The sequence below is a fragment of the Paramisgurnus dabryanus genome, chromosome 11 (genome assembly GCF_030506205.2).
Source record: "Paramisgurnus dabryanus chromosome 11, PD_genome_1.1, whole genome shotgun sequence".
Taxonomy (NCBI): Eukaryota; Metazoa; Chordata; class Actinopteri; order Cypriniformes; family Cobitidae; genus Paramisgurnus; species Paramisgurnus dabryanus.
Window position 1 is genome coordinate 25,182,352 of NC_133347.1, and position 24,059 is coordinate 25,206,410.

At 38.9% G+C, this 24,059-nt stretch overlaps 1 long non-coding RNA gene across 1 annotated transcript; it reads right to left on the bottom strand.

Moving 5' to 3' along the window:
• Nucleotides 1–8,431: 8,431 nt before the first annotated feature.
• LOC135730095 (uncharacterized) lies at nt 8,432–11,341 on the bottom strand. The gene is made up of 4 exons (XR_010525868.2): nt 11,270–11,341; nt 10,795–10,869; nt 9,294–9,351; nt 8,432–9,172 (listed from the first exon to the last, which is right to left on the bottom strand). It is a non-coding gene; the product is annotated as an uncharacterized lncRNA (long non-coding RNA).
• Nucleotides 11,342–24,059: the final 12,718 nt, after the last annotated feature.

Sequence of the window (24,059 nt, forward strand, 5' to 3'; positions counted from 1 at the left end):
AAATACACTTCACATACATTTCCTGTATTTTCTGGATGTACATTAAAGGTGACATAGGATGATTGAACGTGGTATTCATCCTTTTTCTGTGATGTGACATGTAGACATCAACATTTTGGTTGGGTCTGTTAAGCCTTAGAAGCTTCCTAAAAACCTCTCTCAGAAAGCTATATTAGGGTGAGGGATTTTAAACACATAGTTTTGCACCTATTTGGCGTCCCTTCGGGCTTAGCTGGTAACCTCATTATGAAATGCAAGCACTTGACGCTGATTGGCTGCCTTTGCTGCCACTCAGAAGAATGTAAATTTCGCCGTCTTCAGAATACGGACAGACAAAATTTACAGATATGGCACATTCACAGATTCAGCCTTATATGTTTGAGGCCGAATCCGAAGAGGACACTGAATTGGAGAAGAAGACGTTTAAACGTTTCTGAATGGTAATTTTGTTTTTAGCTGTTTCAATTCAATTCAATTTTATTTATATAGCGCTTTTCACAATTTGTGATTGTTTCAAAGCAGCTTTACAATAATAGAAGCAGTGGAAAGCATAGAAAAACGACAGATAGCACAACATAATACACGATAGCAAAAGCAGCTAAATTTGCTGCGGCTATGAATCAACATTATAAGCGTGCGTATTGCTAATGTAACGTAAAGAAGAGGGTGCTAAGTTAAGCCCAAGAAGGCTGCCTCCCCGGGTTGAAAAACCCCCTATGAGAAAAAAACCCCAGACTCAGCAGGGGAAGTAAAAAAAAGTCTTAGGAGGGAAAAACCCTTGGGAGATATATTTATATATACATTGAAACGATTAAGGAGATTAGGCGGAGGTAAAGCGGGTTCTGCTGGTGGTCGTTGGTCATGCATCAGCTGGGCATCACGTTGACGGTCTGCCGGTGAGTCAGCTAGTTTCAACTAGACTGTAACAATTTGAGCATCAAAATAAACAGAGGCTCGCTCAAAGGCGGATGCTTATGTTTTGTATTAAATTTCGGAAGTGTATAGAAAAGTGTAAATAGGTTCTGACACACAAAGAGAAGGGATGTGCAAACACTTTAGCATCATTGAACTTTCTCAGCCAATAAAGGCTTACTTTATATATGATTGCCTATGTGGTCACTTTAGACCAACCTTCTTAGTGTAGGTCTAGGCTAGGTGTTGAAGTAAGATCGATCACTGTCCACTCCTCACTCACCAGGTGCTTATGTGGAAACGGTGTTTACATGCCTACAGAAAGAGAAAATATATGCTGCCAGGAAATACAACAGGTACTAAGACTGTATACAATTCCATACAGATGTACAAATACATCTGTATGGAACTATCCCTAGAATATTAAAAGTGTCTAAAGGTGGTAGATCCTTTTCCTAATTAGACCCTAAGCTCTGGAATGATTTGCCAACTGTTGTCTGACAATCAGACCCAGTCGATCACTTTAAGTCTAAACTTAAGACTTTTCTCTTTAACAAAGCATTCACATAATTTGTATAGTAAATGTACTTATCTTGCAATAGTTAGGCTGTACAGAACAAAGCATTCACATAACTTGTCTGGGTAATATATATCGCAATAGCTAGCCTGTCTGTAACCGAGCCGATATTAAAAGTCCTCCTGCATCCGAGGTTATTTTACAAAACACAGAGAAGATCCTACATTAAATAATAATGCAGACATTCCCGAGACAACCACTATTAGAAAAACTACCACCCATTTTAAAGGTAAATCAACCTTCATTCCAACTAAATATTTTAAAGAACAAGAGGGAATAAAAAGTAGGGGATAATTTAAGTAAAGAACAAAGAGATGCACTAAAGGTTTTGCAAAATGATAAATCTGTGGTAATTCAAAGTGCTGACAAGGGGGGTGCAATTGTAATCCTTGAGTGGAAGGCATTTTGTTACGTGCCTGAACGTTCCAGAGTTGTGTTAACAATATATTGTTTGGAACAAGTTGTGTGGAGTGCTCTCTTTCTTGACTCTCCCTCTCTCTCTCTTTCTCGTGTGCGCTCGTTTGTGTGAAGCAGGTGCAGCTGGTTTCGTGGGGTGGAGCTAAGGATCATCGGCTTACTATATAAGCTTTGCGGAAAGCCTGGCTGTCGAGTTCACTCTCCTGCTTCCCTGGGTGTTGCACGCGTGAGAGCGTGCGTCTCAGATATTGTGTGTAACCTATTTGCCGGCTCAGTATTATAAACTCCTTGTGTGGAGATACCTTGTTAACGGTATAGGCCGGTAAATGTCTTTGTAAACTTTTATGTTATTCTTTTGTGGACCAAGTGTGAGAAGTGGGAGGCATTTTTGTTTATAACTTTTTTTTCTCCTGTTTAAAGGCTTAGAAGGGAGGTAAGACATATGTATTTTTGTTTAGGTTATATCGTTTAGGGAAGCCCCTTTAAAATTAGGCAGAACATTCCCCTTTTTGTTTATTGTGTTGGCCGACTAACCCACTGACTTTGAGCCACTTATCTTTTATATCAAAAGAAATAACCTTCCAGAAAAAAGAGAAAAATAAAACTTCCTCTACTTTATTTTAATACGTTGTGGTGTGTTTGTGGGAGAAGGAGACGGGACTCCGGGCGGTACACAATCATGTGTGCCGTCATATGTGTTATGTTTCTATGTTGTTGGCACAGTTCATAACACATATGATTGGAAAATACGAAGGCAATTGGCTTATACAACCTTTTATCAACAACTAAACTCGAACCCAACTAAGTATTTTAAGAAATGCATCCATAGCTGTCTGGAAAGCCTTTTGGAACAGGATATGATTAGGAACATTCTTTTTTGATTGATGAATTTCCCATTATTCCAGTTTTCTATATCTTATCCAAGATTCATAAAACTTTCACGGATATACTTCCAGGAAGAACGATTATATCTGCCATTGGTTCATTGACAAAAAAGATATCATTGACTATTTTTTACAGTCGTTGGTGACAGCATTACCTTTACATATAAGAGACTATGGATTTTATAGAGGTAATTAAAGGCAGAGTGCACAGTGTTTGAAAGGCAATGTTGACATTTGAAATCACTTTAACAACCCCCCCCCAACAGAAATGGGTCCTACCTCTGGTTTGATAGCTCCGCCCCCACACATAGACAAACATTTTTATTTACATATCCCTTCAATACCACTGTACTTTTGTTAAAATTGTTAAAATGTTCATAAGGGTATTTATAGAAGTAAAATATATGTAAACATGGGCCTGTTTTTGCTATTTATTGACAAGTAAATCGTATGTAAATGTAAAATAAAACTTCATAAACATAGTCTAAATTGTCTTTATTGTCATGGTTCTTCCAGCTTATCGTGTGTTAATCTAGTCTTGTGGCAGAATCATGACAGGCCCATCTTGTCACTTTTACCTTGCTTCCTTGTCACCCTCATTGTTTAATCCATGTCACCTGTTGTCTTCATTAGTTCTCCCCTATTTAAGGTCCTTGTGTTTGTTAGTCTGTGCCTGTTCATTGTCGTTTCATGTGTGATTCCATTCCTTGTTCCATGCCTTGTTAGATCACTGTTAGTTCTTTGTCTGTTTAGTCTAGTTATCCAGTGTTTTGTGTTTTATCTAGTTATTGTTTCCTTGTTGCCCAGTTTAGTGTTTTCTTTCATATTTATTATCCTGGTTTTGTTGCTTTGCCCCCTCGTGGATTGTTTATTTGTGTTTTCTGTTATAATAAATCCTTATTTTTGATATCTACGTGTCTTGCGCTTGGTTTCTGTTAACGTATCGTGACATTTATTTCTCGCAAATGCACACACTGCCTAACGCCAGCAGTTTGAGTTTGTATGTGATCTAAAGTAACAGTAGGAGTCCCAGTCATCTGTAAACTACCCACCTCCTGCCCAAAGTTGTGAGCCCCAGAAAAGCCCTAGACCTCTGTGAAGAATACTTACCTTTCTGTCATTGTCCATTGCTGCGAGTCACTAAAGTGAGAATAGGGCCCCAGTCACCTGTGAAGTACTTGCCGTTGTCCATTGCTACGAGTCACAAGAGTGAGGATAGAACCCCAGTCATCTGTGAAGTACTTTTGTCTATTGCTACGAGTCACTAAAGTGAGAATAGAGCCCCAGTCATCTGTGAAGTACTTACCTTCGTCCATTGCTACGAGTCACAAGAGTGAGCATAGAGCCCCAGTTACCTATGGAATACTACCCTTTGTCCATTGCTATGAGTCACCAGAGTGAGAATAGAGCCCCAGTCACCTGTGAAGTACTTACCGTTGTCCATTGCTACGAGTCACTGGAGTGAGAATAGAGCCCCAGTCACCTGTGAAGTACTTACCGTTGTCCATTGCTATGAGTCACCGGAGTGAGAATAGAGCCCCAGTCACCTGTGAAGTGCTTACCTTTGTCCACAGCTACGAGCCACCAGAGTAAGAGTAACGCCGCCCCAGTGCACCGGTGAAGTACTTTTGCCCACAACCAAGGACTACCAAATTGCGTTGTATGCCACCAAAGAAGGTAAAGCCCTAGGCACCCATGAAATAATTACCTGTGTTCTCCCCCCCTTTAGCTAGAGCGACCTCTCTCTGCAGTACCACTTGTACGGGGCTAAAGCAACACGTGTCTCTCCTACATTGAAAACCAGGGAAACGGATTCTGAGAAGCTGATCAGCCGGAATACAGGGTAACATAGTTAGAGATACTCACATTGCATCTTACCTGTTCCTTAGGAGTCCTGTGCCAGGGGTCGTACCCACCTTGGAGCTACAGGAGAGGAGACGCCGCTCGAGCGCCCTGTACAAAGGCATTAGAGGGACAAGTCACTTGCCAGACGTACGGAACCGAATAGCAGGTAGCCACTCTCACCGGATTGGATACTTATTGTGTATTTTATTCTGCTTTCAGGAGAAGAGAAGGGCGCCAAGAGTAAGCAAAACCTAAAGGGGAAGACCAAGGGTTGCGAAAAGGGACGAAGGAGCTCCGTCCCCCTTCTCCCCTGTGGATAGACTTACCCCCGCCGAATGGTCCTCTCCAGCCCCTTTCTGCTTCTGCAGAACGGAGACGAGATTTTAATATTCCCTTTCCCACTCCCTGAACTATTTTAATTAATTTAAATAAAGTTTGTTTTATTATTACTTACGCTCTGTGTGTCTGGTCATTGGGGTGGCTTTGGGACCTCCTTGAGGTAGAAACTAGGAAGGGGCGTGACTTGCAACATCTGTGGTCCGCTCTGACCTGTGACAAATACATATCCATATACACCTTTTATTGCTGTTCACACGTTGAACGAAACATATACATACATATATATATATTAGGGGTGGAACGGTACATGTATTCGTTTCGAACAGAATCTGTACGGGGGTCACGGTTCGGTGCATGAATTTAAACGGAGAATACACGGTATGAAAATAAAAAAAACTTGCGTGCAAAATAATTAATGCAATGCGGAACTACTGTTAGAAACGGGGGTTCTTTAGGGACAGCTAATCTGTAGCCCCGCTTTAGCTCTGAAGCTCTGATTGGCGCCGATGCACCCGAGCTCGGCCTATGGATGCGCTCTATCAGAGCCCGTCTACATTCTCTGGAACTCTGCAGTTTTTTTTGTCAGGGTGACGGTCTAGTGAGTGAGATAGCAGCGACAGAGAGTATGGCAAATCGTGGTGAGGATCCGCCGGCCTCTTTAAGATAGCAAGTTTGGCAAAACTTCACTTTTCCAGTCAGTTACAGTAGTACTGGCGAGAGAGTGGTGGAAAAGACGAGGACTGTGTGTCGGCGTTTTCAGCAGTTTTTGGGTATGTGAGTGGAAGTACATCTAATCAGGGTTCTCAAGTCTCATGCATTCACCATGAGACACATGCATTTCAGTCAGTTCACACGCCACACCTTGAATTTCTCACGCTGAGAAGTAGGAGATCAATTGTCGTGCTAATATACAATTAATCGACGAAGGCAGGCATACGCAGGGCAGTTCTGTCGAGTTCAGCTGCTTTCAGTTTTTTAAGTGTGCTCAACTTTACGCAGCACCATCAGCGTTAGAGTACCGCAAGAAATCTTGCGGAGGAGGCTGATTTCAAATCGCTCTCGCGTGATTCTGACGTCATCCACTTGCCGTTTCTTGCAGCGCCTCATGAAGTCGTACACACCTATTAATGCATCCTACAAGCCTACATTTTTTTGTTCTTTAGTACATTAATATGAAATAAATGTGCTAAAATGTAATTTAAAAATGTATTTAGGAACTTATACATTTGAAACCCATCTTTGTATGAAAGATGAGTAAAAGTTTATACATTTTTGTTATACAAGATAGTATATTAATTAATTAATTCCTTACATTTATATAGCGCTTTTCTCATTACTCAAAGCGCTTTACATATGAACAGGGGAATCTCCTCAACCACCACCAATGTGCAGCATCCACCTGGATGATGCGACGTCAGCCATATTGCGCCAGAACGCCCACCACACACCAGCTTATTAGTGGAGAGGAGATAGGGATGATTATGTAACACTTTACTGTTTAGTTACTGTGTTTTTTTTCTTTACCTTGAATCTCAAAAGAATGGGTAAGGGTCCAGTAGCTTCGGTTCACTACAGAGGGATAATGTAGTATGAATCAGATAAAAACTGAGGGTTTAGAAAATTGTGACAAAATATAGTTCTTTGGAACAATTGTATAATTGAAATGAAATTATAACAATAAAAAAATATATACAATATTAATAACCCAAAAGAGGTATTTGCTTCTTTCAACCTTTTACAACCAAAATACCTTGTGTTTATATTCCCTTGAAGTAGTGTTTGGTTTAACCTATTCCTATTTGGTTTCCTTTAATTATTATTATTAATATTATTGCTAATAGTGTAGTGTTTCGTTTTTTATCAACTAATGAGCTATTGGGATTATAGCTATTTAGTGTATATTAGATTTCTTTTAAATCTTTTCTTTTAGTTTCCTGAGATTATTAATCCCTATTGAATTCCTGATATTTTGTTTATCTTAACACTAGTAAGGAATGTAATTTCAACAGCAATAATACAAAAAAAAGAAGGAAAAAAAATACAGTAATGCAATGAATTCAAATCAATACAGAACAGTTCACTATATCAAGTAGTATAGCCTCACAATAATATCTCAATATCTCCAAGAACAGGATTTTGTGTCCAGGCAACTTGGTAAGTATACGAATAGACTGTGCTCTTTGTAGAAAAAACTTGTCCAAAATGTAACAAAAATATCCTAAAATGTGTAAGAGTCACTCTGTTGCAGATGTAGATGATATGAAAAATCAGTTTATTACTGCAGAGGGAGAAAAATCAGTTCTGTCCTACCAAATAGGAGAAAATCACTGCACAATTCAAGGAAAACACTGAATCCTTGTTTCCATCTTAAACGACTAGTAGTTTGGTGGGTTGGCTCGCCATCTAATGCAGAATAGTTGTTTCAAACATCCAAAAAGAACCTGACCTGTTTATATAAAACAGAGTCTTAAGAATATCATCATATTAACAAATTTAACACATCCTTTCAACATTTTATGCTGAACCACATGTAAATAGTATATAAATACACAAACGTGTTTACAATTTGTACAAATATAAATTTGTCAATACACTTTTAGGCATATGCACCTTTAACATTTAAAACCTAAATGAGGCACCACATCACATTTCTCTTATGTTTTTAACCATCAATGCAGACAAACAGTAAATAAATCGTTTTGGATTCACAATACATAACTTAACATTCAATTTAAACAAAATGAACACAATATTGGTTTGGAAACTCACCAAATCCGAGTGTTTCACGTGGATTTATCATCCGCATCGGATATACAGGGGATCTCAATCAATCTTAATCATCAGCATTAAACTCGACAATCACGGTGATATGGCTGCTGGATGCATTCAGTTCATATTCATGACATCTCACAATAACACCAATAGGGACACCTATGTTTTAAAGATTATCTTAAGTACAAAAAAAATTTACATTCTTCATTTTTGTTTTGCGTTTCCCTCCATTGGACCGAAATTGAACCGAACTGTGACGTCTGCCCAGGTGAAAAAGAAATATATTTAAATAGTATTTTTTGGGACATACTTAATATATTTAAAAGCTACTATACTAAATGCATATTAAATGTATTATATTGAACCCACTTCAAATATATTAAATGCATTTCAATATATATTTAAAGTCAATTTTAATCTATTTGCATTATATTTAATATATTGAAATTGTGTTAAATTGGAACAACTTCAAATATATTTAGTGCAATTTAAGTGTACTTCTTTAAAATTCATTTGAAATGCACTTCTCATACACTTAAAAATACAGTTAGAATACATTTAAAGCTTAATTTAACTGTGCTTTAAGAACACTTTAATAGTACTTCAGCATATTAGAAATATACTAGCATTACATTAATAGAAATGTATTAGCATTACACTTCTATTTTATTATAAGGCTGTTTTTAATATTTAAAATGTTATATTAAAATCATTAAATTTTAAGACACATACACAGATTTTGAATACAGAACAATTTAATATACTTCATATTGTGTTGTGTACATTACAAAAATACCTAAAGTAAATTAATCAAGCACAGAGACATACATAATCTCTTGACCAAAGAGAAACATATAAAACAAATATCAGAGAAATGCAATTACAGAGCTACTTCTATCAAATTGTACAACATTAACATTAAATGTATTAATGAAAAGTACACTATGAATATGCAATCACTAAATATTCATAAGCAATGATTATATAATAATCATAATGTAATTCTCTGCATAAAAAGTTAATGAAAAAAAAATGTTTAAGTGCAATTTAAAGACGGAGTGCACAATGTTTGAAAAACGCTTTGGAAAAGGAAATTGGGCCGACTACCAAAACACACTTGTAGCCAACCAGCAGTAAGGGGCGTGTCTACTAACTGACATCCTTGCCGGGGTTGCGTATGTGTGTGGTGGCTCTATCAAAAGAAGGTCCAGATTCTATTGGGGTAGAGACATGTTTGTTTAGGTAATTTCAAATGTTAACATTGGCTTTCAAAAATAGTGCACTCTGCCTTTAACCAACTTAAGATAAACCTATAAAAAGCTGAACTAAAACACAAAACAGTTTAGATGTCACATGTTTAAGTGGAGGGTGACTTCTTCTTTCAATTCAGACACCGTAGTAATTGAAGACTGCTTTATCACACGGGCTGTGAAAAGGAAACAGAATATACCAATTAACCAATAATGAATGAACATTTGGATATCCATGTTTAAAATAAATTGGCATAGATATGCATGTATGGAAGTTTTGTTAACTTCTCAGTTTACCTTTTAAAGCTTTGACTGTGTCCTCATCAAGCGTGTCAGTTTTATCTGTCAGAGCACTCTACAAGTGGGAATGAAGATAGGATTAGAACAGGCTCATGAAATAAAGCAACCTGTGTGCATTACAGGATATGTTTTACATTGATAATTGTGTTTTATTTGAACCTAGATCATTTTCCATTGTTTGTCTATTGTGGTCTTGCAAACTTAAGGTTCACCTCTGTTTAAGGAGATTTAAGGAAATCAGAAATGATGCCAAACAGGGCTCCAGACTGCTATCAAATGGTGGCATTTTGCCACCTAAATTTGAGAGTGTGCCACTGAATTTTACATCCGGTCGCACATGTGCGACCAGCAAATTTGACCTTTTTTTTGTGATATGACCACTGATCTATATAAATGACTGGATTGCGCATAGAACGCTTGACGTAACTGCGTGAGGTGAAGCCAGCGCAGAGTTCGAGCCGCCATCTTGGTATACCCAACCGGCAGAGAGCGTCATTGACTTCCATTCAAAATCATGCACAAAATTTACCCCCTTTACAGCGTATCAGTTACACAAGGTTAATTTTTAGGATATGTGTACGTTAATTATTTGTTAATTCTGGTGTTATTTGCAATGTTTATGTTTTAATCGGGCAGGATAATGGATTTATAAAAAAACGTTAAGGTGAGTGTGTCTGCTGCATTTGCTAATGACACGGGTATAAATAAAGTTTTTTTTGACATTCAGCTACACTGTGACGGTCAGCGTTATATCTCTAAATAAGTTTAGGTAACTTGTAAGTTAAGATAACATAATTACAAAACTAGCAAATTATTGCATGCACATACTGTACAAAGCATGATTATTTATTTAGATTTCAGAATGAGCACGTTTATTGTCATTAATACTAAATATGCTGCGGTCTGTCTGCTGATCTGATACTGTAATAAAGATGAATGTATAATAACTGTTTAAAACGCAAAATGTACAACTTTCAGTAAATAACTATTTACATGCTTTGGACGTTTGTGTTGTAATAATGTACAGGGTAACTTCAGATATAAAAACGAAGACGAGTAAAGTGACGTTTTATCATTAAAATCTGATAACGTCCATTGATTAAATAGAACGTTTGGGTATACCAACATGGGGGCGCGGTGGCTTCACAAGTGTGACGTCATGTGCAATCCAGTCATTTATATAGATCAGTGGATATGACACTAATTTGAAACAGCACATTGTACTTTCTGAATCTATAATTAAAGTATTTATTAGTAATACAGTCTAAATTAGTAGACATGTGAATATTTGGTTAGCATGTTGTTTTACCATGTGTGCCCCTAAATTTTCTGGTTGCACCCCTAAAATTTTCAGTTGGGGGCCACTGTGCTCCTAGTAAAAAAAGTTAGTCTGGTGCCCTGCCAAATGGTGCAATGATGACTAGGCCAAGTCCCTTACAGCTTTACAATAAAAAAACGTTTTTTACAAGAATAATTCAAAAGGACAGAAATAAGCCACCTGGAATGGATGTGTTGCAAACGTTTTTCTTCACTCCACATTTGCCCCGATTCAAAAATGTCAATAGCAGTTGATCTGAAAAACAACAGGCAGGTAAATGATGATTAATGATTTGTTTTCGTTTTAAGATTTACTTACCCCGAGTACAATATATTAAGTCAATATAATACAATCAAACCCAGCCTCGGCAGTTTTACAATCTCTCATAAAAGTATCCTTTCTTACAATGTCATTTTTGTGTCCATATGTAATTATAAATACATTTAAAAATATACAAAAAGACAATAAGGTTGTCAAGATTGAACTGATATAAACATTAGCCATTGAACATTACTGGAGTTATAATAACCATATGGTCATATCATGGTATTTTCAGGTAAGACAGCTCAAACATTCATTTTAAACTAATGTTAGCGTTGCAAGAGAAACATTAGAAAAACTTAAACGTGAAATCAAATAGCAACAACAAACTTACCACCAAGAATAAGTCTTTCTATGCGCTATATCTTCATTTGTTCCTGTCTACTTGAGATCTGGTTGGTCATATGTCGCTGTGCTAAAAAAAATGAAAGGTTTTAATGATTTCTGAAATGCTTAAGAGAAATGCCTAACGTTAGTCAGAAAATAAAGATGTTCAAATTACCACACGCAACACAGACATAACGTTACATAAAGAAGCTGGGTTAAATGTAATGTAATGTTTACTTATTTAATAGTTAACTAAATGAACAAATGTGAAAATCTGTCATCACTTACCCATGTGTTGTCTCGTTCATCTCCAAACAAAAAGCGAAATACTTTTTCCCTCAACGTCAGATCCACTAAAACTGCTCATATTTTAAATCGAGTTGTTTTATCTTAGTCCTCTGGTAAAATATGATCGCTGATTAATTAAATAAATACGTTTAATGCAGAGTCGCCATCTAATTTAACAGTTTATACGTTTAATGCAAGCAACCGCATGCACCGTGAACAACTGAACTAAACTGAACAAGTTTCAAATAGCACCGTGACGTGTTACTATGACAACAACCAATCAGGTTTAGTCACGTGTGTCACGTGTGTTGTTTGAAATTAAACACTAGCAAACGTAAGATTGTAAGCAAATCTTTGAAAAAATTGTTTATTGTGCAATCGGAATGATATAATGTTGAAATGCTTGAGGAAAGTTCAATGTTAGCTTATTACAATTAATGAATCATGTTTTGAAAAAAGTATGTTTTATCCAAATATACTAAAACTTCACTAGAAGTACATTTGTGTTTAGCATATTTCTTAAAAGTGTAATTATGCATATATTTATTACCAGCATACTTTTAGTACACTTAATATAAATACATTAAAAATATTCTTAAGTTTAGCATATTTCTTAAAAATGTAATAAAGCATATATTTATTACCAATGTACTTCTAGTACACTTAATACAAATACATTAAAAATATTCTTAAGTTTAGCATATTTCTTTAAAATGTAATTAAGTATATATTTATTACCAATGTACTTCTAGTACACTTAATACAAATACATTAAAAATATTCTTAAGTTTAGCATATTTCTTTAAAATGTAATTAAGTATATATTTATTACCAATGTACTTCTAGTACACTTAATATAAATACATTTAAAATATTCTTAAGTTTAGCATATTTCTTTAAAATGTAATTAAGTATATATTTATTACCAATGTACTTCTAGTACACTTAATATAAATACATTTAAAATATTTTTAAGTTAAGCATATTTCTTAAAAATGTACTTAAGTATATATTTATTACAAGTGTACTTCTAGTATACTTTTAAAAAATATGTTTAAATGCAATTTAACGTATTTTTAATACACTTCAAATAAGTATGTTGGAAATACAAATGTATTATAAACATACTATTTGTATTTTAAGTATATTTTTAATACATTAAATACTACGTCTTTTTGACCTGGGTGAACCGAGGTACGAACCGAACCGTGACTTCTGTGTACCGTTCCACCCCTAATATATATATATATATATATATATATATATATATATATATATATATATATATATATATATATATATATACCATGATGCTAATAGTATGAATTAGATTGTTTACATGCTACCAATTGTATTACTGAAAAAAAAAACAGAAATTGTATTACTGAAAAAAAATCAAGAATATACACAATATATTACATATTACAGAAATCACAATGCTGCACATTAAAGTACTTGGGTCATCTTACTGAATTTTCCCGTCTGCTGTTTGTTTTTGGGCATGTCTGAGGGAGGCGCATGCGCACGCGGCGACTCGCAGCTACAGGCGTCAGTGTGCTCGTTTGTTTGTGCTTCGTCAGTGTTTTCTTGTTTTTTATGCGTCAACCACCTCGGGAATCGTTAAGGATTCAATATTCTCGGGAGTTTCTTTTAGGCCTAAAATGGTATAAGCCTAACGGTGGGAAACAACCCGCGGAATTTGTACATTCTGATTGGGGAAGTTTTTCACCTGTTGCTGTTGAACAAAAACAAAATCGCTCTTGACAAAAGGATTCTACTTTTAAAATTCGGAAGAGAGGACGGAAAGGAGGTGTTCGTCAGAAATTGAAAAACCAAATTCTTTCAAAAATTCCTCTCCTTACAATTTTGCAAGCGAATGTGCAGTCTCTACGGAAAAAGACAGAGGAGCTTCAAGCTACGGTGAAATTCCAGCATGACTTCAGGAACGTTTGTGTGATGGCATTCACAGAGACTTGGCTCTCCGAGAGGGATTCGAGCATTCGACTGGATGATTTTGGAGTGCCCGTTCGTATGGATTGGGATGAGATGGCAACCGGTAAAGCTCAAGGAGGTGGGGTATGTCCAGAGGTGTAAAGAGTAGCTGAAAGATATACTTGAGTAAAAGTACAAATTCCTTACTGTAAAAATTACTCCACTACAAGTTACAAGTCACCAATTTAAATACGACTTGAGTAAAAGTATTAAAGTAACCCAATTTAAAAGTACTCAAGTATTTTTACTCGTACTGAATGTTGGCTCAAAGATGCACTAGTCCTCAACACAAAGAGACATTGTAGGTCTGGGCAGTGAAAACTAAGAAAGTTTATTTATGAGGTTTTATTTCCTAATATAGAAAAGAAATCAAACACCTCAAAACTTTGACCTGGCATAACAAACACAGATTAAACATAGTCATAGTCTTTTGACTAAAATTTAATTTAGTTTTAGTCATATTTTTGTCTTCTGAATTGATTTAGTTTTAGTCTAATTTTATTCAACTAAATGCCATGAGATTTTAGTCTAGAAATCTACATTAATTTAAACCCATTTAATTTTAGTCTAGTGTCATTGTGTACTTGAATGTGCCATGCTGAAAAATATATAGCCTAACTTTGTGATATAAATATATGGTAACAATTTACAGTGGGGTTCACTACATTGGTTAATATGAACTGATAATGAGCTGCACTTATACAGCAATTATTCATCTTTGTTAATATTAATTTCAACAATTACTAATACTTTATCAAAATCTTGTTAACATTAGTTAATGCACTCTGAACTAACATGAACAAACAATTAAAGCTTAATTTTTATTAACTAACATTAACAAAGATGAATAAATAATGTAACAAATGTATTGCTCATGGTTTGTTCAAGTTGGTTAATACATTAACTACTGTTAACTAATGAACCTTATTGTAAAGTGTTACCAAATATTCTTATATAGGCCTGTAGGAGCCATTTATATTCACCCTTAGTTTGGTTTATTTAGTTATTGCTTATTTTGTTCACTAGGGGGAGTATTGCACTGGGTGTATCACGTCACTGGCAAGTAGATATATCTACAGGTGTGGTAATTAGTGAGAAAGGTGTGGATGGTGGGGAACACACGGTTCTTACCGTAGCCGTGAGTCTGCCACAACAATTTATTTATCAGCACAACAGCACTTTATCAATCAACACTGGGCAAAGAATGATTTTATGGTATCTCTTTTGATATATTTATAATAAACGGGAACACCACCCAAAGAGAGCTAAAGAGTCTGGACTTCTTTCTGCTACGCGTTGAGAACACCATGCCATCCATGCTAAGGCTTAGAGGTTAGCCTCCACAAGGCCTATCCTAAAAAAGATATAATTTTTATATTTAGAAAATTCCAGTAAACTAAAATAAGACTAACAGAAATATGATAATGCATATTAAAAACAGGAAGTTGTTCATTTGAAAGATTAATTGTAAACACATGTAGTACGTAACACCACTATCTCACATTAAGTGCACTACATTTATTCCGTCATGCATCCCTCTTACAGTAAATACATTACAGCAATCTTGATTAAATGTGAGGACAGTGAAATTGTACACTTATTATCAATCTTATAATGTGCTTAAGTTACTCGGGCAATCAGTACAGGACCTCGCTGGTTTATTTTGGCTTATATAGTAAGTTATATCAAGTTATGTACCAGCTCAGGTTAGCTGATAAGGTAGCATCAGAGTATATAAACATTTGTGCTTGCCTTTGAGTTGCGGGATGACCCTCCTGCAATCGCGCATCACTTTTGTTTTGATTGTAGCATCACGTGTTAAACAAAGGGTCCCTTGACTGAAGCAAATGTGATATGCATCCATATGTTTGCTTTTTATCTCTTCTCTCAGACCAGACGCGAACTTTTCTCTACAGTTTATGACATACGCAGCACGCAGATGTCCCGCTACGGTGGCTCAACGCAAGCCATTCAGGGTTTGACATCAAAGTACCGCGAGACCAGACTTCTCCATATGCATTTGATTGGCTCTCGCAGTACTTTGATTTCATACGATTGCTCTGCGCAGAGCCAAATGAAGTCCCTCAGTTGTGTGTGTGCGTGTAACCTCGCGACCACAGATTCTATCCATCATCACCCTCTGACACTTTCGTCTCGTTTTTATTTGACGAATAAACAATGTAGCGAGTAACGTTAAGTGTTATTTCAAATGTAGTGGAGTAAAGAGTACAAAAACCCAATCAAAAATGTAATTGAGTAGAGAGTAAAAGTTGCCTATATTTTTGATACTCAGTACAAGTACAAAGTAGCCCAAAAAATACTTAAGTACAGTAACGAAGTACACTTACTCGAGTACTTTACACCTCTGGGTATGTCTTTACATTCGAGAAAGCTGGTGCAAATCTATGAACGTTAAGGTGAGAGTGTGCACGAAGGACATTGAGTTACTGACTGTGGCACTAAGACCTGTGTATTTGCCCCGGGAGTTTCCTCAACTGTGCGTTACGGTTGTTTACGTCCACCCCCGAGCAAATGAGGATTATGCGGTAAGGGAGATTGAACGTGTGGTACATGAACTGCAATCGGCATCTCCCAAGGCACACTGCTTTATTTTGGGGGATTTTAATAAGTGTTCTTTGAAGAAATCACTGGGTCTTTTTAATCAATATGTAACCTGCCCAACGCGTAAGGATTCGATTCTGGATTTGTGTTATGGGTCGATTAAAGGAGCTTACAAGTCATTTGGTAAACCACCTCTGGGCACCTATCACAATATGGTTTTACTTGTCCCTATATATAAAACTGTTTTAAAATGTGAAAAGGCACATGTAATGAAGACTAAAGATTGGACCGAAGATGCGACGTCACGTTTAAAAGGGTGTCTGGATTGCACGGATTGGACTGTTTTATGGACACAGGATCGGATTTGGATCAAGTGACAGATGAAATTTCTTGTTATGTGAAGTTTTGTTAAGATATGTTAATACCTGTGAAGACTTTAAAAAAATATCCAAACAGTAAACCATAGGTTACAAAGTCACTCAAGATTCTTCTGTCAAAAAGGAATAGGGCTTTTAAAGAGGGTAATAATGTAGAGTATTATTATGTATTAGTATGCTAAAGAAAGAAATTAAGTGTGAAATAAAGAGGGCCAGGGCCGCAATCTCTGTGAGGGCGCATGAGCGCCCTAAAAAAAAAAATTATATCAAAACAGTTTTCTAGACTACCGCTCATTTCCATGTCAAGTTAGTGCTTATATACACAGGTTGTGTGCGTGTCAGAAGAGGCACGGGGGAGGAGGGCGGGGAATCAACTTTCGACTGCAAGTCCCTCGCTCGTGTCACAAGGTGACGATCTTTAGGGGCGGAACCAAAAATTGGGAAGTTTGGTTCCGCCCGGAAGTGTTTGCCACCCGGACCGGAAAGAGAGAACACCGGAATTTCCGGTAGCGCCGCGAGGAGGAAGATCGGCGAATTGAGTACAGCTGTGCCTAGTTAACAACAGCGGTCGGTGATTGGAGGATACGCCAAACAAGACGGTATTTAAGATCAACTTTAATCACAGTTGGGGAGCTTGTTGTGACTGTTGGGCGATGTGACTGTTGTCATTGTGTGGGTTCACTCGACGCGCTACTGGTGGCGGTCGGACTCTCTCTCTCAAGTTGAAGTTATACATTGGAAGTAAGTGTAAACCTTAAGGGCTGAAAGACGAACGTAAACTATGCAAATGAAGATACATTAAGAGGAGAAGACACGGAGTTGTGTGAGTACAAACTGTGAAGAAATTGTGGAAGCATTAGGAAGAGACATACTGTTGCAGTATCGACGTTGCTGGTCGAGGGGATTAGAGAAAAAGGAGAGAGACAAACACTGTAAAGTATCGAGTGAGTAATAGTATTGTTGTACAGACACTGTGTATTTACTAACCTGTCTTCTAGCAAATACCTCCGGGAAAAGGAGAGCGGCCCTACCCCTAAGGAAGCGTGGTGGGCGAGCCGAGGAGATTTTGGTTTGAAGCCAGCCACAGTGACGAGACCACCACTGAGGCCGCGAGATCCATCGCCAAATCGGACTCGGGCAAAGTGGGCGAAGACGGGCATCCTTTGTGTGCACACGATTGTAGTGGGTGAGTCTTTGTGCTGTGGAAACTTTCACTTTAGCGTGGTGCTGTGTATTTTGCAGTGTATTGCTGTGTGTGTCTTGTCAGACAAACCCCCGCCTTCATACATTTTGTCTGGGAGAACGAAGAGGCTGTCGGCCCTGGTGGAACATTATTACACTGTACGTTGTGAGTGTGCTTCTAGCTACGAGTGACGGAGTGCTGCCCTGAAACGAGTCCTGTTGAGACATCTGGGGGTTGCGGAAGAGCGACGGTGAAGAGCTGGGAAACCAGTGGATATGTGAGTACGACTAGAGAATGTCATTGTGGATATTTTGACCTATGAAATACTTACTGTGCAGAGAACGTGGTGTAGGGAATCCCGCCCGTCCCGAGGTCCCTACAAAGGGGCGCCCCTGTCCGGTGGAAGATCGCCTTACGGTGACGTGAGAGGGCAGCGCTCGGCCTTGGTGTGACGGTGCGACGTGTACACCCCTCTGTGACTAACGCGCCCGTCGAGAGGGTTCGCCCCCGACGTTGCCTGGGAAACCACATGTCCCATCTGACCCATTGAGAGAAATCCAGTACCGTAAGTCCGCCGAGCTTCCCTGATTCAACTAAATAACCCCATGGTCTGTTATCCAATTTGAACAGGAGGGCACCGCACCCAGCTGCTGTCTGTGGAGAGAGAAAGTGAACGCCAGAGAAAACGAACGGAACAAACCTCATACTTACCGTAGGCTGTATGCAGCGAAGAGGTGAGAAAGCCAAGTTGAACTAACTGTGTCTTGTGTCCCAGCTGCTGTCTGTGGAGAGAGAAAGAGAGAAAGCGAACGCCAGAGAAAACGAACAGAACAAACCTCATACTTACCGTAGGCTGTATGCAGCGAAGAGGTGAGAAAGCCAAGTTGAACTAACTGTGTCTTGTGTCCCAGCCGCTGTCTGTGGAGAGAGAAAGAGAGAAAGTGAACGCCAGAGAAAGCGAACGGAACAAACCTCATACTTACCGTAGGCTGTATGCAGCGAAGAGGTGAGAAAGCCAAGTTGAACTAACTGCGTCTTGTGTCCCAGCTGCTGTCTGTGGAGAGAGAAAGAGAGAAAGTGAACGCCAGAGAAAACGAACAGAACAAACCTCATACTTACCGTAGGCTGTATACAGCAAAGAGGTGAGAAAGCCAAGTTGAACTAACTGTGTCTTGTGTCCCAGCTGCTGTCTGTGGAGAGAGAAAGAGAGAAAGTGAACGCCAGAGAAAGCGAACGGAACAAACCTCATACTTACCGTAGGCTGTATGCAGCGAAGAGGTGAGAAAGCCAAGTTGAACTAACTGCGTCTTGTGTCCCAGCTGCTGTCTGTGGAGAGAGAAAGAGAGAAAGTGAACGCCAGAGAAAACGAACAGAACAAACCTCATACTTACCGTAGGCTGTATACAGCAAAGAGGTGAGAAAGCCAAGTTGAACTAACTGTGTCTTGTGTCCCAGCTGCTGTCTGTGGAGAGAGAAAGAGAGAAAGTGAACGCCAGAGCAAACGAACAGAACAAACCTCATACTTACCGTAGGCTGTATGCAGCAAAGAGGCGAGAAAGCCAAGTTGAACTAACTGTGTCTTGTGTCCCAGCTGCTGTCTGTGGAGAGAGAGAAAGAGAGAAAGTGAACACCAGAAGAAACGAACAGAGAAAGGTACGCAAGCAGCGAAGAGTCCATTCACCAGTCACATAAATATTTATTCTGCCTCCAGGAAGGAAGAAGGAGGGTGCCACGGCTAGCGGGGACCAGGTCGGAGCCTGACGTTCCCTTCCCCCGGCTTACGGTGGTTCATACCCCCGTTGCCCTTCGCCCCTGCCTGGCCAAGTGCTACAGACCCCCTGGAGGGAAGAGCCAGTGGAACATTTAGTTTTAAATTGCCCTTTCCCCAATTCCCCATTCCTTTTAAATATTTAATAAATAAAGATTGTTTTAAATTTTACCTGCTCTCGTTGTTGTCTGGTCATTGGGTCGGCTTTGGGGACCTCCTCGAGGTGGAAGTTGAGAAGGGGCATGGCTTTAGTCAAAGCACAGCCAGCCCCTGGGCGTGACACTCGCCTTAAGGGGGGCGAGCAAGGGATTGACTGATCCCAGGCCAGAGGCCACACAACACAAACTGCTGCGTCTGCTTCCAAATAAATTGTATTTTTCATTCCTAAAATTAACATAGACCCATATACCTACGAACATGTAATTAATTGGGTTATGTGAAAAAAATGTATAGTCATCTACGTGACTCCGGTTGATTGACGGGTGAACAGACGTTGTTGTTGGCAAAATGCAATTCAAAGTTAATGATGTCAAGTCTTCATCATCATGAATCAAATTAAAAGACCAAATAAGCCATCAGTTGCCCAGTTCAGAAAAAGAAGACAAGAAGATGAGGAGAAACGGGCAAAAAATAACACAACGTGAGTGACAGTAGGAAATAGGCTATTTATATTAGCCTTGGTCTCTTGCTTATATGTTGATATGTGACCCGTCATGGAAACCAGGGACACAAGTCGGCAGCACAAGTTTCGAGAAAATGAGAATCAAAGTTTTTTTTTTCAAAATTTGTGATTTTTGTTTTATTGCAGAATCTGTTAGTTGAGATCACGAAGAAGCCTCTCCATGTTTGAGATAGCAGTTTATGTATATTTAAAAGCGTACATTTTGCGGTTGAAATAGGCTTGTTTTTCCGGGGATTCTAGCATGCGGCGGGGGGGGTCATTGTCTGTGTGTACATTTACATACTGGATAAGCTTGTGTTTTCGCCTCCGCCCCCAAAGGGAACAGCGTGACTACTGAATAAGGATAGTTTGCCCAAAACTGAAAATAATGTCATTAATGACTTACCCTTATGTCGTTCTAAACTCGGAAGACCTCCGTTCATCTTCGGAACACAGTTTAAGATGTTTTAACTTTAGATTTAGTCCGAGAGCGTTCTGTTTCCTCCATTGAAAATCTATGTACGGTTTCCATGTCCAGAAAGGTAATAAAACATCATCAAAGTAGTCCATGTGACATCAGTGGGTTAGTAAGAATGTGTTTGGTCCAAAAATAGCAAGAATTACGACTTTATTCAGCATTGTCTTCTCTTCCGGCTCGAGCGTGAAGTCACGTGACTTGTAGTGACGCGGCTGCCCTGTTCCTCAGACATGTTTGCTTAGTTTTATTTTATTTTTTTTTAAACTTATAGCGTGCGTCTCCCCAGACTGTAAATGAATCTCGGGCGCACAAAACAAAAGAAACTGGGGCGGAACAAATAACAGTCAGCCGCATCGTACGTCAGCCGCGTCACTGACTTTATGGGGCGCCGCAGTCGGATGACGTCAAAGTACCGCGAGAGCTCTTCAAGAAATCTTACGGAGTAGTTTAATTTCGACTCGCTCTCTCTGTACTTTGACGTCTTGCAGCGCAGCATGAAGTCAAACTCATAAGTTACACAGAGATCGTTGAACTCTTTATATAATTGGCTACATGTTTTGTCTATCAATATTTTCCATGAAGTCATTGGCTGATGGAGCAACGAGCGAGCGATTGGTAACATCCCTTAAGGACTTCACGTTTTCGACGGCACTGTTTGGATTATCTATTCTACTAACTCCCTATTTTAAATACAAAATTTGAAGGCGGGTTCATGTGTTTAACGGAACGCAAATACAGAACTGTAATCTGATATACCCTTACATGTTACGATGTAAATAGTCCTCAGATTGTTTATTATATTGTATTACCATACGTTCATGCGAAATCTGATGTAAACAATAGACTATATATCTATATTTAACGGATTATACGCATTTGTGGACAAAAATCATTGGATGATTCACACATCTGAAACAGACTGGATTCGACTTGTGATCCCCACAAAGGTAAAAGTCCTGTTTATTTTTGCATGTTGTTCATTCGGACTTCTGTAATAAAATACTACATATGATGCTAGAACATCTGTATCTCAAAACGGCTTTACAGGGGGTATGGCTTAGCTAATGAGATGTAAATGAGCCCTATTGTCTCTCCAGCCAGGGAAAAGAGAAAGTGTTAATTTTAATCTGTTACACATTGTTGGAAAGCTTAGAAACTGCACTTTCAGAATCTATGAATAACTCAAAATGCCCCAGATCCGACTTGTGTCCCTACTTTCCGTGACTGGTCACATATTTGCCACAGAATACGACTGTATTTGGTTTTAGTTTTGCTGAACTAGCAACTATTACAATTGAGGCATCATGTCATGCAACTAAATTCACCCATAGGCAACAGTTTGTGTGTGCAACACAAAAAGTGCAAATTCACACAGACCTCCTGACTTTGTAATTTTTTTATTGCTTTATGTTAACTTAAATAACTTCTAATATACATTGACATGGCATTTTGTTGTCATGGGCTTGCCAGACCTTTTGCACTAGACTCAGGTCTGAGTGTATCTGGCAAGACCATGACAGTACTATGTTCTGTGTGGGGACATGTGGAGTCATATTGTGTGTGTGGCTTCCACATGTTCCCAGTGTCTTGTCGCTGTCATGGTCTTGCCAGACCTTTGTGTAGACTCAGGTCTTATTTCAGAGGGCAAGACTATGTGTTCTGTGTGGGAACACGTAGTTCACATTATGTATTTGTGTCACGTGTTCCCAGTGTCTTGTCACTTTCACCCTACTCCCTTATGTACTCGTGTCTTACGTAATTAATTATGTTCACCTGTTCCCCATTGATGTCATGTCTTTATAATGCCCTCTCGTTCTCTGTCGTGTGCGCGTTCGTTCGTCTGAATTCAGTGTGTGTTGTCCCGTCTTCCGGAATCACCTGAATCTTTCCCTGAGTTTGCTTTGTTATTTTTGGTATCCCATATTTGTTCCCCAGTTCTGTGTTTCATCACTACTGTTTATTTATCTCCTGTTTTTACCCCCTCGTGGGTTTTTGAGTTTATTTAAATAAATCCTCATTTTATGTTTTACATCATCTGCGTTTGGGTTCTCCCTTATTCCTGTCGTGACATTTGTAAGCTACACAGTGATATAGCTTTTTAAATAATTTGTAGTGTGTTATGCTTAGTTTATAGGATGTTAACAAATGCTAATAAAATGTGTGTTATGGTCTTTTTAATTGGGTAACTGATGCATGTGTGAAAAAAGTGTATCTAACTTACATATTGTATCTTAATTTTAAATTCAGGTGCACTTCTGAAATATTTTTGAGCTAGAGCACCCACTGGCCAAAATGAGGAGCCAGATACTTCCACAGCAGCAACAGACATGGTTGTGGAGTCTGATGAGGAGCCATCTACCTCTGCAGCCACACAGGCCTCTTCAGGGATGGTCCTGGAGCCATCTACTTCCTCAGCCACATGATCCTTGCAGGTTTTTACAGGTGTGTGTCTTTGTGCGCGCATGTGTGTGTGTGTGTGTGTGTGTGTGTGTGTGTGTGTGTGTGTGTGTGTGTGTGTGTGTGTGTGTGTGTGTGTGTGTGTGTGTGTGTGCACTTAATTACATGTCAGGAACATAGTAAAAAAAAAATTGTTTTTATTATTTTTTTTGGCACACCTCACTCCTCTCTTTGTCAAGTTACACTGACTTCCTATAGCAGCTCGCATCAAATTTAAGGCTCTGCTCCTGGTGTCACGGTGGGTAAATACACTGCTCTCTCTGTGTCTCGTGTATGGTGTTTACTTACCTGTGATGTCATGTGCTCGTTATCCTGATTCCCTTCACCTGTGTTGATTGTCTCACTCCAGCTGCTCATCATTACAGACTCTCCATATAAACTCACTCTGCTCTCTGTTCCTCGTCAGATCCTCGCTCTTTGTTTGGCCTCCGTGTCTTTCTGGATTGTTTGTACAGCGTGTGTGGATTGTTTCGTGTCGTCTTCGTGTTGGATGTTCCGGTCTCTGTTCAGGATTATTTTCCACTTCAGACCTACACCACCAACGACCATCACAACCACCATCACCCGCTTTACCACCGTAGTCCTTCGAGCACCATTACCATCATCTGGACATTGTGTTTGTTTAAATCCCTGTGTTTGTCTGCATCATAAAATAAACCTGTGTTATTTTTCCTGCATCTGCTTCCAGCGTGTTCTGTCGTTACAGAAGGATCTGACCAGTAATGGAAGCAGCGGGAAATCACTCCCCATCTCCTCTCGAGGAATTTCTCCAGCGGGCGGTTCAGAGGATGGACCGTCAGGATAAGGTTATAGAGAAGATGGGTCGAGCAGTCCAAGTAATGGTGACGAAGGTGTCCGAGCTGACCCTACAACAACAACAACAACAACAACTACCTCCCACTGCGCCTCCCACACCCCCAGCTACATCTTCTTCACCAGAGGGCGCCTCTCAGTCGGAGCCCAGACTTCCCATTCCGGATAAATACGCGGGTGAGCCGAGTTTTTGCCGCACATTTTTGTCTCACTGCTCT